Source organism: Hyperolius riggenbachi, chromosome 1 (genome assembly GCF_040937935.1).
Source record: "Hyperolius riggenbachi isolate aHypRig1 chromosome 1, aHypRig1.pri, whole genome shotgun sequence".
NCBI classification, from domain to species: Eukaryota; Metazoa; Chordata; class Amphibia; order Anura; family Hyperoliidae; genus Hyperolius; species Hyperolius riggenbachi.
Genome location: NC_090646.1, coordinates 328,405,477 through 328,418,637, shown reverse-complemented (window position 1 = coordinate 328,418,637; position 13,161 = coordinate 328,405,477). Strand labels below are relative to the sequence as shown.

Sequence of the window (13,161 nt, the reverse complement as noted above, 5' to 3'; positions counted from 1 at the left end):
CTGTTAGAGGGTGGGAGAGGTCTCTGGGTGGTAGAGAAGGGTGAGAGAGGTCACTGGTAGAGGGTGAGAGAGGTCTCTGGGTAGTAGTGAAAGGTGAGAGAGGTCACTGTTAGAGGGTGGGAGAGGTCTGTGGGTGGTAGAGAAGGGTGAGAGAGGTCACTGGTAGAGGGTGAGAGAGGTCTCTGGGTAGTAGTGAAAGGTGAGAGAGGTCACTGTTAGAGGGTGGGAGAGGTCTCTGGGTGGTAGAGAAGGGTGAGAGAGGTCACTGGTAGAGGGTGAGAGAGGTCTCTGGGTAGTAGTGAAAGGTGAGAGAGGTCACTGTTAGAGGGTGGGAGAGGTCTCTGGGTGGTAGAGAAGGGTGAGAGAGGTCACTGGTAGAGGGTGAGAGAGGTCTCTGAGTGGTAGTGAAGGGTGAGTGAGGTCACTGGTGTAGGGTGAGAGAGGTCTCTGGGTAGTAGTGAAAGGTGAGAGAGGTCACTGTTAGAGGGTGGGAGAGGTCTCTGGGTGGTAGAGAAGGGTGAGAGAGGTCACTGGTAGAGGGTGAGAGAGGTCTCTGGGTAGTAGTGAAAGGTGAGAGAGGTCACTGTTAGAGGGTGGGAGAGGTCTCTGGGTGGTAGAGAAGGGTGAGAGAGGTCACTGGTAGAGGGTGAGAGAGGTCTCTGGGTAGTAGTGAAAGGTGAGAGAGGTCACTGTTAGAGGGTGGGAGAGGTCTCTGGGTGGTAGAGAAGGGTGAGAGAGGTCACTGGTAGAGGGTGAGAGAGGTCTCTGAGTGGTAGTGAAGGGTGAGTGAGGTCACTGGTGTAGGGTGAGAGAGGTCTCTGGGTAGTAGTGAAAGGTGAGAGAGGTCACTGTTAGAGGGTGGGAGAGGTCTCTGGGTGGTAGAGAAGGGTGAGAGAGGTCACTGGTAGAGGGTGAGAGAGGTCTCTGGGTAGTAGTGAAAGGTGAGAGAGGTCACTGTTAGAGGGTGGGAGAGGTCTCTGGGTGGTAGAGAAGGGTGAGAGAGGTCACTGGTAGAGGGTGGGAGAGGTCTCTGGGAGGTAGTGAAGGGTGAGAGAGGTCACTGGTGTAGGGTGGGAGAGGTCTCTGGGTGGTAGAGAAGGGTGAGAGAGGTCACTGGTAGAGGGTGAGAGAGGTCTCTGGGTAGTAGTGAAAGGTGAGAGAGGTCACTGTTAGAGGGTGGGAGAGGTCTCTGGGTGGTAGAGAAGGGTGAGAGAGGTCACTGGTAGAGGGTGAGAGAGGTCTCTGAGTGGTAGTGAAGGGTGAGTGAGGTCACTGGTGTAGGGTGAGAGAGGTCTCTGGGTAGTAGTGAAAGGTGAGAGAGGTCACTGTTAGAGGGTGGGAGAGGTCTCTGGGTGGTAGAGAAGGGTGAGAGAGGTCACTGGTAGAGGGTGAGAGAGGTCTCTGGGTAGTAGTGAAAGGTGAGAGAGGTCACTGTTAGAGGGTGGGAGAGGTCTCTGGGTGGTAGAGAAGGGTGAGAGAGGTCACTGGTAGAGGGTGAGAGAGGTCTCTGGGTAGTAGTGAAAGGTGAGAGAGGTCACTGTTAGAGGGTGGGAGAGGTCTCTGGGTGGTAGAGAAGGGTGAGAGAGGTCACTGGTAGAGGGTGAGAGAGGTCTCTGAGTGGTAGTGAAGGGTGAGTGAGGTCACTGGTGTAGGGTGAGAGAGGTCTCTGGGTAGTAGTGAAAGGTGAGAGAGGTCACTGTTAGAGGGTGGGAGAGGTCTCTGGGTGGTAGAGAAGGGTGAGAGAGGTCACTGGTAGAGGGTGAGAGAGGTCTCTGGGTAGTAGTGAAAGGTGAGAGAGGTCACTGTTAGAGGGTGGGAGAGGTCTCTGGGTGGTAGAGAAGGGTGAGAGAGGTCACTGGTAGAGGGTGAGAGAGGTCTCTGAGTGGTAGTGAAGGGTGAGAGAGGTCACTGGTGTAGGGTGAGAGAGGTCTCTGGGTAGTAGTGAAAGGTGAGAGAGGTCACTGTTAGAGGGTGGGAGAGGTCTCTGGGTGGTAGAGAAGGGTGAGAGAGGTCACTGGTAGAGGGTGAGAGAGGTCTCTGGGTAGTAGTGAAAGGTGAGAGAGGTCACTGTTAGATGGTGGGAGAGGTCTCTGGGTGGTAGAGAAGGGTGAGAGAGGTCACTGGTAGAGGGTGGGAGAGGTCTCTGGGAGGTAGTGAAAGGTGAGAAAGGTCACTGTTAGAGGGTGGGAGAGGTCTCTGGGTGGTAGAGAAGGGTGAGAGAGGTCACTGGTAGAGGGTGAGAGAGGTCTCTGGGTAGTAGTGAAAGGTGAGAGAGGTCACTGTTAGAGGGTGGGAGAGGTCTGTGGGTGGTAGAGAAGGGTGAGAGAGGTCACTGGTAGAGGGTGAGAGAGGTCTCTGGGTAGTAGTGAAAGGTGAGAGAGGTCACTGTTAGAGGGTGGGAGAGGTCTCTGGGTGGTAGAGAAGGGTGAGAGAGGTCACTGGTAGAGGGTGAGAGAGGTCTCTGGGTAGTAGTGAAAGGTGAGAGAGGTCACTGTTAGAGGGTGGGAGAGGTCTCTGGGTGGTAGAGAAGGGTGAGAGAGGTCACTGGTGTAGGGTGGGAGAGGTCTCTGGGTGGTAGAGAAGGGTGAGAGAGGTCACTGGTAGAGGGTGAGAGAGGTCTCTGGGTAGTAGTGAAAGGTGAGAGAGGTCACTGTTAGAGGGTGGGAGAGGTCTCTGGGTGGTAGAGAAGGGTGAGAGAGGTCACTGGTAGAGGGTGAGAGAGGTCTCTGAGTGGTAGTGAAGGGTGAGTGAGGTCACTGGTGTAGGGTGAGAGAGGTCTCTGGGTAGTAGTGAAAGGTGAGAGAGGTCACTGTTAGAGGGTGGGAGAGGTCTCTGAGTGGTAGAGAAGGGTGAGAGAGGTCACTGGTAGAGGGTGAGAGAGGTCTCTGGGTAGTAGTGAAAGGTGAGAGAGGTCACTGTTAGAGGGTGGGAGAGGTCTCTGGGTGGTAGAGAAGGGTGAGAGAGGTCACTGGTAGAGGGTGAGAGAGGTCTCTGGGTAGTAGTGAAAGGTGAGAGAGGTCACTGTTAGAGGGTGGGAGAGGTCTCTGGGTGGTAGAGAAGGGTGAGAGAGGTCACTGGTAGAGGGTGAGAGAGGTCTCTGAGTGGTAGTGAAGGGTGAGTGAGGTCACTGGTGTAGGGTGAGAGAGGTCTCTGGGTAGTAGTGAAAGGTGAGAGAGGTCACTGTTAGAGGGTGGGAGAGGTCTCTGGGTGGTAGAGAAGGGTGAGAGAGGTCACTGGTAGAGGGTGAGAGAGGTCTCTGGGTAGTAGTGAAAGGTGAGAGAGGTCACTGTTAGAGGGTGGGAGAGGTCTCTGGGTGGTAGAGAAGGGTGAGAGAGGTCACTGGTAGAGGGTGGGAGAGGTCTCTGGGAGGTAGTGAAGGGTGAGAGAGGTCACTGGTGTAGGGTGGGAGAGGTCTCTGGGTGGTAGAGAAGGGTGAGAGAGGTCACTGGTAGAGGGTGAGAGAGGTCTCTGGGTAGTAGTGAAAGGTGAGAGAGGTCACTGTTAGAGGGTGGGAGAGGTCTCTGGGTGGTAGAGAAGGGTGAGAGAGGTCACTGGTAGAGGGTGAGAGAGGTCTCTGAGTGGTAGTGAAGGGTGAGTGAGGTCACTGGTGTAGGGTGAGAGAGGTCTCTGGGTAGTAGTGAAAGGTGAGAGAGGTCACTGTTAGAGGGTGGGAGAGGTCTCTGAGTGGTAGAGAAGGGTGAGAGAGGTCACTGGTAGAGGGTGAGAGAGGTCTCTGGGTAGTAGTGAAAGGTGAGAGAGGTCACTGTTAGAGGGTGGGAGAGGTCTCTGGGTGGTAGAGAAGGGTGAGAGAGGTCACTGGTAGAGGGTGAGAGAGGTCTCTGAGTGGTAGTGAAGGGTGAGTGAGGTCACTGGTGTAGGGTGAGAGAGGTCTCTGGGTAGTAGTGAAAGGTGAGAGAGGTCACTGTTAGAGGGTGGGAGAGGTCTCTGGGTGGTAGAGAAGGGTGAGAGAGGTCACTGGTAGAGGGTGAGAGAGGTCTCTGGGTAGTAGTGAAAGGTGAGAGAGGTCACTGTTAGAGGGTGGGAGAGGTCTCTGGGTGGTAGAGAAGGGTGAGAGAGGTCACTGGTAGAGGGTGGGAGAGGTCTCTGGGAGGTAGTGAAGGGTGAGAGAGGTCACTGGTGTAGGGTGGGAGAGGTCTCTGGGTGGTAGAGAAGGGTGAGAGAGGTCACTGGTAGAGGGTGAGAGAGGTCTCTGGGTAGTAGTGAAAGGTGAGAGAGGTCACTGTTAGAGGGTGGGAGAGGTCTCTGGGTGGTAGAGAAGGGTGAGAGAGGTCACTGGTAGAGGGTGAGAGAGGTCTCTGAGTGGTAGTGAAGGGTGAGTGAGGTCACTGGTGTAGGGTGAGAGAGGTCTCTGGGTAGTAGTGAAAGGTGAGAGAGGTCACTGTTAGAGGGTGGGAGAGGTCTCTGGGTGGTAGAGAAGGGTGAGAGAGGTCACTGGTAGAGGGTGAGAGAGGTCTCTGGGTAGTAGTGAAAGGTGAGAGAGGTCACTGTTAGAGGGTGGGAGAGGTCTCTGGGTGGTAGAGAAGGGTGAGAGAGGTCACTGGTAGAGGGTGAGAGAGGTCTCTGGGTAGTAGTGAAAGGTGAGAGAGGTCACTGTTAGAGGGTGGGAGAGGTCTCTGGGTGGTAGAGAAGGGTGAGAGAGGTCACTGGTAGAGGGTGAGAGAGGTCTCTGAGTGGTAGTGAAGGGTGAGTGAGGTCACTGGTGTAGGGTGAGAGAGGTCTCTGGGTAGTAGTGAAAGGTGAGAGAGGTCACTGTTAGAGGGTGGGAGAGGTCTCTGGGTGGTAGAGAAGGGTGAGAGAGGTCACTGGTAGAGGGTGAGAGAGGTCTCTGGGTAGTAGTGAAAGGTGAGAGAGGTCACTGTTAGAGGGTGGGAGAGGTCTCTGGGTGGTAGAGAAGGGTGAGAGAGGTCACTGGTAGAGGGTGAGAGAGGTCTCTGAGTGGTAGTGAAGGGTGAGAGAGGTCACTGGTGTAGGGTGAGAGAGGTCTCTGGGTAGTAGTGAAAGGTGAGAGAGGTCACTGTTAGAGGGTGGGAGAGGTCTCTGGGTGGTAGAGAAGGGTGAGAGAGGTCACTGGTAGAGGGTGAGAGAGGTCTCTGGGTAGTAGTGAAAGGTGAGAGAGGTCACTGTTAGATGGTGGGAGAGGTCTCTGGGTGGTAGAGAAGGGTGAGAGAGGTCACTGGTAGAGGGTGGGAGAGGTCTCTGGGAGGTAGTGAAAGGTGAGAAAGGTCACTGTTAGAGGGTGGGAGAGGTCTCTGGGTGGTAGAGAAGGGTGAGAGAGGTCACTGGTAGAGGGTGAGAGAGGTCTCTGGGTAGTAGTGAAAGGTGAGAGAGGTCACTGTTAGAGGGTGGGAGAGGTCTGTGGGTGGTAGAGAAGGGTGAGAGAGGTCACTGGTAGAGGGTGAGAGAGGTCTCTGGGTAGTAGTGAAAGGTGAGAGAGGTCACTGTTAGAGGGTGGGAGAGGTCTCTGGGTGGTAGAGAAGGGTGAGAGAGGTCACTGGTAGAGGGTGAGAGAGGTCTCTGGGTAGTAGTGAAAGGTGAGAGAGGTCACTGTTAGAGGGTGGGAGAGGTCTCTGGGTGGTAGAGAAGGGTGAGAGAGGTCACTGGTAGAGGGTGAGAGAGGTCTCTGAGTGGTAGTGAAGGGTGAGTGAGGTCACTGGTGTAGGGTGAGAGAGGTCTCTGGGTAGTAGTGAAAGGTGAGAGAGGTCACTGTTAGAGGGTGGGAGAGGTCTCTGGGTGGTAGAGAAGGGTGAGAGAGGTCACTGGTAGAGGGTGAGAGAGGTCTCTGGGTAGTAGTGAAAGGTGAGAGAGGTCACTGTTAGAGGGTGGGAGAGGTCTCTGGGTGGTAGAGAAGGGTGAGAGAGGTCACTGGTAGAGGGTGAGAGAGGTCTCTGGGTAGTAGTGAAAGGTGAGAGAGGTCACTGTTAGAGGGTGGGAGAGGTCTCTGGGTGGTAGAGAAGGGTGAGAGAGGTCACTGGTAGAGGGTGAGAGAGGTCTCTGAGTGGTAGTGAAGGGTGAGTGAGGTCACTGGTGTAGGGTGAGAGAGGTCTCTGGGTAGTAGTGAAAGGTGAGAGAGGTCACTGTTAGAGGGTGGGAGAGGTCTCTGGGTGGTAGAGAAGGGTGAGAGAGGTCACTGGTAGAGGGTGAGAGAGGTCTCTGGGTAGTAGTGAAAGGTGAGAGAGGTCACTGTTAGAGGGTGGGAGAGGTCTCTGGGTGGTAGAGAAGGGTGAGAGAGGTCACTGGTAGAGGGTGGGAGAGGTCTCTGGGAGGTAGTGAAGGGTGAGAGAGGTCACTGGTGTAGGGTGGGAGAGGTCTCTGGGTGGTAGAGAAGGGTGAGAGAGGTCACTGGTAGAGGGTGAGAGAGGTCTCTGGGTAGTAGTGAAAGGTGAGAGAGGTCACTGTTAGAGGGTGGGAGAGGTCTCTGGGTGGTAGAGAAGGGTGAGAGAGGTCACTGGTAGAGGGTGAGAGAGGTCTCTGAGTGGTAGTGAAGGGTGAGTGAGGTCACTGGTGTAGGGTGAGAGAGGTCTCTGGGTAGTAGTGAAAGGTGAGAGAGGTCACTGTTAGAGGGTGGGAGAGGTCTCTGAGTGGTAGAGAAGGGTGAGAGAGGTCACTGGTAGAGGGTGAGAGAGGTCTCTGGGTAGTAGTGAAAGGTGAGAGAGGTCACTGTTAGAGGGTGGGAGAGGTCTCTGGGTGGTAGAGAAGGGTGAGAGAGGTCACTGGTAGAGGGTGAGAGAGGTCTCTGGGTAGTAGTGAAAGGTGAGAGAGGTCACTGTTAGAGGGTGGGAGAGGTCTCTGGGTGGTAGAGAAGGGTGAGAGAGGTCACTGGTAGAGGGTGAGAGAGGTCTCTGAGTGGTAGTGAAGGGTGAGTGAGGTCACTGGTGTAGGGTGAGAGAGGTCTCTGGGTAGTAGTGAAAGGTGAGAGAGGTCACTGTTAGAGGGTGGGAGAGGTCTCTGGGTGGTAGAGAAGGGTGAGAGAGGTCACTGGTAGAGGGTGAGAGAGGTCTCTGGGTAGTAGTGAAAGGTGAGAGAGGTCACTGTTAGAGGGTGGGAGAGGTCTCTGGGTGGTAGAGAAGGGTGAGAGAGGTCACTGGTAGAGGGTGGGAGAGGTCTCTGGGAGGTAGTGAAGGGTGAGAGAGGTCACTGGTGTAGGGTGGGAGAGGTCTCTGGGTGGTAGAGAAGGGTGAGAGAGGTCACTGGTAGAGGGTGGGAGAGGTCTCTGGGAGGTAGTGAAGGGTGAGAGAGGTCACTGGTGTAGGGTGGGAGAGGTCTCTGGGTGCTGCTGTCAGGGAAACAGGCACAGGATCTTACCTGCTCTGCTACCACACAGCTTGTCAGCACTTGGGCATCTCTAGAGGCCCTGTTGACCATCTTTACATAAGTTGTCCCGGCCAGAAGGGTCAGCGCTTCTGGCTAGAGGCGGAGCTTAATCGGAAGGTGGCGGAGCCTCTTGCTGCCATATCTTGCTCCGCCCCTTTGTGATGTTGCCCGTAGCTCCGCACCTCTTGTCGCGCGTGGCTCCGCCCCTTCCACTGGCTTGTGTCATTCGACTGGACTGTCCACCAACAGCCCCCCCCCCCACCTCCAGGAACATAATGCACGTGGCAGCAAATGTAAGGAGAGATGCAACCGCCTCAGTCATGTCAGTCAGTGCAGGGAAGAAAGTGGAACTAGGTATTCAAAATCAGTTGTGAGCAATAGTGGTTCATTAGCATTAGAGTGTAACAGCAACATACTAATAATTAGCCGTAGAAACAATATCCGCTGCAGTAGAAATGACAGGAGCTCTAATGTGTGAGCGGAGTTTGCAGTTGTGTGGAGGTGGCCGAGATACAGTAATCAATGCAGTCAAATATATGTGAGAGCAGTTTTGGCACGTGAATGGGATGTTGCGCGTCGCCCGCACATCACCCGCACTGCAGGAAGTGCATGATACCGGTTGCCGTGGTAACTTGTAAACATCTACAGACGGACTAGCGGTGGTACGAGAAGAAGAGGAGGACGTGCCTCCGGAGTGTCCCACCCACACCACACATACATTCCTGTAAGCGGACCAGACAAGACCCGCCTACATGATGCTACAGGCATCTCACGGAGGAAAGATGGAGCACAGTGCGCATGTCAGCCAGCTTCTTCTACCGAGCGCCACCTTGTGGCCGTCATTGATGTGATCACCAGCCTATGAAAACTTGTTTTAGGTAGGCACACTGTCAGTAGTGGATTATGAGTGTTTCTTCACGTTATGCAGCATACTGTACCCCTTTATTAACAATGTCTAGTCCATCTTCTCATGGGGGATTGGCAAGGTTTCCTTTGATTTTAAAAACGTTGTTTTAACGCAGTTACTCCATGATCAGAATCAGAAACTTTATTTCGCCAAGCACGACTGGGTCGTGCCCGGAATTGGGCTTGGCACGTACAGGGTACTGATACACGATATACAGTGTTTACAGATACAGGACAGGACAAGCAGTAGGAACAGAACATTATACAGAACATTATATAACATTTATGCAGAGGGAGACAATTTGGCATAAATTACAATACAAAAAAACAACCGAAAAATTACGCTTGAGCTGGAGCGCTGTCTATGTGCAGAGTGCTTCAGTGCATCATGGTATTGTGGGGTTGGGATGGGCATACCCATGGAGAGAGTTCAGGAGGTTGACAGCCGAGGGAAAGAAGCTGTTCTTATGTCTTGAGGTCCTGGTGTAGATGGATCGGAACCGAAGCTTTCGGCTCGAGGGGAGCTGATTAAAGAAGCGGTAGCCTGGGTGTGAGGGGTTGTTGGCGATCTTTAATGCTCTGGTGTTCAGCCTGGAGTGGTAGAGGAGGTCCAGAGTGGGAAGGGATCTACCGATGATCCTCTCCGCAGATTTGATGACCCTCTGCAGTTTGAGCTTGTCGCTGGCGGAGGAGCTGGCGTACCAGACCAGGATGGACGAGCATAGGACGGATTCGATCGTGGCTGAGTAGAAATTTGTCAGGAGTTTTTGGACCATACCGAACTTTTTCAGTTGATTCATCCCACTGCCAAAATAGTGTGCAAGTGAATAGGGAGGCTGGCATCTTAATTAAGAGGACCTGAAATATCAAAAGAAAAAAAAAGTTTCACTTACCTGGGGCTGCTGCCAGCTGCCCTGCGCCCGCACCATTACCAAACGATCCCCCGGTCCCCCGCTGCGGCTCCGTTTTGTTTTTGCCGCTTACAAGTCGACATCCGTGGCACCTGCGTGGCCCTGGCTGCGCATGTCCTTGTTTGCAATCCCGTCGCCGGGAGCCTCCTGCACAGGTGCAGTACAGATTTTCTTGTACTGTGCCTGGCAAAAGCCCCAGGTAAGTTAAAATGTATTTTTATTTTTTTAGTACTTCAGGTTTCCTTTAATATTTTGGCAGTTAGACTTAAGGTACATATACACGTCTGATTTTCCAAACGACCATCAGCGGTACGTTTGTGTTTTAAAAATAAAACAAACACTCCCATTGATTTGCATAAAAATAGCTGCAAAATTGCCACAAATTTCCAAAAATCGTAATGGCGGCAATTTTACCGTGATTTTAATGCAAGTCAATAAATGCAGTTTTTAAAAGAAACAGCGCTGATGGTCAGCAAAACGCTCTGCAGTGTGTCTCAGGCCTGTAACTGTGGAATGTTTTCACTAAAGTGGTCCTTCAAGACTATTGATTGACTATGACAAGTTTAAGTACCCCCTGAGGCCTACTAAAATACCCCCTGTGGTACATGTAGAGAACTTAGGCATTAGAGGGATTTCTACATGTAAAATAGCTGCAAATTAGAGGTGGTCAGTGAGGTACAAATAATTCAGGGAAATAATACAGGTCAACTTGGCCGAGTGGCGGCCAACTTGTTTTAAAGAGACACTGAAGCGGAAAAAAAATTATGATATAGTGAATTGGTTGTGTACTATGAATAATTACTAGAAGATTAGCAGCAAAGAAAATATTCTCATATTTTTATTTTCAGGTATATAGTGTTTTTTCTAACATTGCATCATTCTATAATATGTGCAGATTACACAACAATCAGCATTCAAAATGATTCTTTCAGAGCAGACTGTGAACTAATGACCTCTCCTCTGGCAGAGAAAAAGTAAATATTTCAGGAACAGTTGAGATAATAAAAGTCAGAAAACAGCCCTCTCCACGACTTTCAAAGTCGTAGAGCTTAATGGCTTTTTTGCATAGAGATAACAACTGGAGTTTCTTAACGCTTCCTGTACTGGAAACAATTAGACTGATGTATCTGATCTTAATGTTTTTTTTCTTAGCTGTACTACACATACAAATCATAATATCATAATTTTTTTTCCGCTTCAGTGTCTCTTTAAGACGTGACTACCCCACCCATTGCATGATTATGACTTACAAACCAAACCGTCATCCCTCACCTCCCTCCAGCATAGTAACAGAACGCGTTGTCAGCTACACAGCTGATACATGTCTGTACAGGCCGGCCCAGCAATGTTGTTCAAGGGTATCGAGGTCTCAATCCCTGATGGGCGACATCAGTTTTTAGGTGTATATGCACCTTTAGGGCTTATTCACAGTGCGACGTTGCGGAGCTGCATTATAAAATCTTATAACACAGATCACTGCAGTGCGGGGCATTCACAGTGCAACTTTAGCGTCGCATTGAATTGTTTAGCGTTATGGTAACACACTGTTGCAGTGCGTTACCTCTAAACGCACTCATTACCAGGTACAGGAAAGCATACTTTTTATTGCCTGTATGCTTCACTGTACCTACTGTATGCAATGGTAACGCACCACCTTTTTTTTTGCGTTGCGTTGTTATGCTGCGTTGTGACTTTAAGGTCGCATTACAAGACAACCTCCCACTGTGAATGTAGCCTCAGTCATATAAAGAATTAGCTATTTATTAAACACTATTAGACTCTACTGGATTCCTTTATATTTAAATGCACCTAGCACCTTGCGATTGTGTAGTGGCTGCAGTTACCTATTTTGAAGAACTTTACTGGGGTGAATCCACTGCTGACATGTGTCGCGGCAATGATGTTGCTGTCAAAGATCCCTTGACACATGTTGGGCCGCTTAGTGGATTCACCCATGTACCTGCGGGCACTCTTCCATTTGCTAGCCACATCCTGCATACTCTGGGGCTAAGCATCTTGCTCTTTGCTATTGCTGTGGCACATTGCACCATACACTTGGTTGGCACTTGTTTTCATACGCTGTTCCATCTCAGGGACAGTTGCTTCATGTTTAGATTTTTTGTTCACGGTTTATCTCACCTTATTGAATTATAGTAATATGCTTTTGATGCACTAGTTTTGACATTAAACAGACTACTGGTTCATATTTAGAGAAGCACTCTACCTATCAAACACTACCACTGTATTTTCATATTTTATATTTCTTTCACTGCAAATACTCTTAAACCCGGGTGACATAGTCAGAACAGGATCCTATCAGGAATTAGGTATATTTATCATGAATGCTACATACGACTGAATTGTGTCTTTGCTCAGTGTTTTTATATTGTTGTATATTAATAATCTTTGGATATGAAATGAAGTTTTTTGATTATTCATTACACTCAGTGGTGCAATTTTTTTTTTTTACCTCTTTGGGGTATTGCTCATATACTCACATTTAATGTACAGTATTGTATACATTTTTATTTATACTCATGGAGTGTATTGTCATTAGTTCATAACCAACAGCTAATTATACATCTATTTTGCAGCTCAATGATTTTTGCCACATGGATTGTGGTGCTATGTATCTTTCTCTGGAAGGTTTTATAATACCCCTACCCCTGATATGTGAACAATATTCATTATTATTACCACTACATGGATTAAGTACTTCTGCTTAATTGTTTTTACTTTACGTGTGCGCTGTTGATTATGGACTTAACGTGCACCTGAGATGATGGGGGAGGGGGGAATATACTGTACATACATGGGTCTTCTTCCAGCCCCCTCCAGGCCGATTGCTCCCACCCCATCCTCCTCTGCCTCCTGGATCTTATGAAATTGGCCCAGGAAAGTCCTCCAGTCTGCTTCGCACTGTACATTCGTGGCCTGGCCCTGCGCACCCCTGTCGCGCTCCCAGCTGACGGGAGTGTTCTGCATCTGCACAGTACTACTGCACCACGGGGGAGCATGCTCAGCCGGACTGCGCCTGTGCCGACTGGCTCTGACTGGAGGATTTTATCGGGCCAAATTTCAGAAGATCCAGGAGGTGGAGGGTGATGCCGAGGGAGCAATTGGCTTGGTGGGGGGGCTGGAGGAAACGCCATGTATATATTTCAGCCCCCCCATCTCAGGTACACTTTAATGAAAATTGTACAATGCTGAAAACTTAATCCCTTTAGTTTTTTCTTTTTGGTAATACTGTATCGCTATATAAATCATCGTTAATAACGATGAATAATAATGAGGGAAACACCATTACCTATATTATTTAGTGACATGGGGCCTTATGCACTAACTCGCGGTAATATTGCCATGCACAGATAGCGCACAGCAATATCACCGCTACTACCAGCAGCGTGCAACATGCATTACTAACCCTAGCGCTAGTTAGTAACATTGGTTACTAAAGCAAAGTTAGCACTACTTGAGTACTGCGGGTCACACTAATAGCGTAACTTGTGGTACATGCTTCTAGTAGGAATGGTAATATTGTAGAGCGTTGTCTGTGCATGCCAATATTACTGCAAGTTAGTGCATCAGGCCCATACTGTTTAATGTTATGTGAGGTTGGTTACGTGGCTCCCTTAAATAACATTAAACAGCTATTGGGGGTCATGACGCTACCTAATTATTATATAGAAAACATTGCTGCCTACTTATGGTGATTGGAGGAAGTACTGGCTGTTATTTGGAGGACACAACTGCCTGTGACTTGGTGGACATGGCTGGCTGTCATCTGGAGTGCATGTTGCTTGTTATTTGGGGGACATGCTGCCTAAGGACCTGTTTATTACATTGTAACTCAACACCAAGTCTATTCCCAGTGCAACTGATGAATTTACATAACTGGTGACAAAGCTATAGTGCATCTGGGCAGATTAATTACTAATCATACATCATTAAGCTTTGTGCCGTATAACTCCAAATACTTTATTCAACTCTAAGCCTCATACCTCAATATTCC

The 13,161-nt window shown here is 50.1% G+C and overlaps 1 protein-coding gene across 4 annotated transcripts in view; it reads right to left on the bottom strand.

The window, feature by feature from the left end:
• LOC137549155 (serine/threonine-protein kinase PLK2-like) overlaps window positions 1-7,796 on the bottom strand; it is a 201,060-nt gene extending 193,264 nt beyond the window's left edge. For 3 of the 4 annotated variants that reach the window (XR_011026787.1, XM_068271187.1, XM_068271185.1), the window contains exon 1: window positions 7,324-7,413. The gene's annotated coding sequence lies outside the window, so the exon portion shown is untranslated. Of the gene's footprint in view, window positions 1-7,323; window positions 7,414-7,748 lie in introns of those variants that run through there. The other variant, XM_068271186.1, reaches the window with a different exon arrangement.
• Window positions 7,797-13,161: the final 5,365 nt, after the last annotated feature.